Source organism: Cebus imitator, unplaced genomic scaffold (assembly GCF_001604975.1).
Source record: "Cebus imitator isolate Cc_AM_T3 unplaced genomic scaffold, Cebus_imitator-1.0 Scaffold3, whole genome shotgun sequence".
NCBI classification, from domain to species: domain Eukaryota; kingdom Metazoa; phylum Chordata; class Mammalia; order Primates; family Cebidae; genus Cebus; species Cebus imitator.
In genome coordinates, this window is record NW_016107318.1 from 11,462,146 (window position 1) to 11,464,145 (window position 2,000).

The 2,000-nt window shown below is 48.5% G+C and overlaps 1 pseudogene; it reads right to left on the minus strand.

Annotated features, from left to right (window-relative positions):
* LOC108305860 overlaps window positions 1-1,184 on the minus strand; it is a 25,587-nt pseudogene extending 24,403 nt beyond the window's left edge.
* Window positions 1,185-2,000: the final 816 nt, after the last annotated feature.

Consider the following 2,000-nt stretch of genomic DNA (forward strand, 5'->3'; position numbering starts at 1 on the left):
GTCTGCTGAGGTCCACTCCAGGCCCTGTTTGCCTGGGGTTTACCTGCAGCAGCTGCTGAACACTAAGGGCTGTTACCAGTTTTCTTCTTCTGCTATCTTTGTCCCAGAAGGATACCCACCTAGTGTCAATCTGATCTCTCCTTTATGAGGTGGCTCTTTGGATATATAGGGGTCAGGGAGCTGCTTGAGGAGACGGTCTCTTCTTTATAGGAGCTCAAATGGTGAGCTGTGTGCTCTGTTGTTCATTCAGAGCTGCTGGGCAGATACATTTAGGTCTGCTGCAGCAGAACCCGTAAACTGCTTTTTGTTCCCAGGTGCTCTGTCCCAGGGATTTAGGGCTTTATGAGTTTCGGTTATGCTGCTGCCTTCTCTTTTTTTTTTTTTCCTTCAGAGCTGCCCTGCCCAGCAAGGAGGCAGCCTAGTCACTGTCTGCCTGTAGAGGCTTTGCTGAGCTGCTGCGGGCTCCGCCCAGCTGCCGAGTGAGCTTCCCTGCAGTCCTATTTATATGGGTGTAGTTAGAACTGCCTTGGCGATGGTGGCCCCCCTCTGTTGAGGCGGAGTCTCTCTGCAGTGGCAGGTTGCCTTGGCAATGGTGGGCTGCCTCAGCAATGGCGGGTTGCCTTGGCAACGGCGGGCTGCCTCAGCATTGGCTGACTACCTCCGTCCAGGCGGGCTGCCTGGGTAATGGCAGACGCCCCTCCCCCACAGAGCTGGACCGTCCCGGGTTCAGCTGCACTTGCTGTGAAGCTCTCAATCCAGTGTTTCTGATTGCTGTTCTTTTGTGGGGGTGGGACCAGCCAAGCCTGATCGCCTGGCTCCCTGCCTCAGAGCCTTTTTTAAGTTTGTGTGCCAGTCGCCTGTTGAAGAGGCACCGGGGTCTGTTTGTTTTCCCCTGCGGCCACTGACTGCGCTGGCTTAAACAGCGGCACTGAGGTTTGTGGCACTTTTTTTTATTTTTTTTTTGCCCTGGAATCTACTGTCCTGGTTCTCTGCTCAGTCCCCTTTTTACAGATGAATGGGCGACTTCCCGTGGCTCCAACCACCAGCCAAAAGGGCACCTGGACCGGTGTATTTTGTACAGAGAATCCCTGCTCCGGGGCGCCGACAAAGCAGCCGCGCGGGGCAAAACAGCGGCTCCGGCCGGCACAGCCGCACTGGCCGAAACAGCCGCGCTGGTGACCCATGGAGCTCCTCTGCCTGGGAATTTCCTAGTCTGTGGGCAATAAAAATGCGGAGTCCACTCACCCTCTGTGCTTTCACTGGGAGCTGCAATCCTGAGCTGTTCCTAAACGGCCATCTTGGATCCTCCCCCACAACTAACCTTATCTAATTTAATCCAAACAAATTATATAATTTAAGATTTTAGCAATGGTTCTTAAACTTTAGCACATATCAAAATCACTTGGAGGGCTTTTTTAAGTTGGTTGGTAGACCCGGAAGTTTTTATTTAGTTGGTTAGAATGGGGCCCAAGAAATCACTTTGAGGACCATTGCCTTAGAACAATGTTTCCAAAACATTGGATGATTATAAAAACCACTATAGTGAATATTAAAATTATAGAATCCCAGACCCCACCTCTGATCCGCAGTTCAAGGAAGGTTCTTAGGAGTGTTAAGTGCTTCATGTGGTTCTTATAATTCAGCCAAGTTTGGTAAGTACTGCCTTAAAGCAATCCTATGCAATAGGTGGTATTATTACTCTTATTTTACAAAGGGAAAAACAAAGGCTTAGCGGGTTTCAGTACTGTTAAATGTATTTAGCTTCTCCCCCCACCTCCCCCGCCACAACTAGAGGGTTTAAGCCATTGTTCATGCTTAAATATGAAACCTTTTTATGTAAGTATAATTATTACTAAGAGCATTTTGATAGCACAGACTTGTTCATCTTAGTGTCTCTAGAAACTGACAAGATGTATACAGAACCCAGCACTGTAAAATACTGCCTTGCATAAAATTTAAAACACAAAGCACTAACAACAAATAATGCAATCACTTCAAAC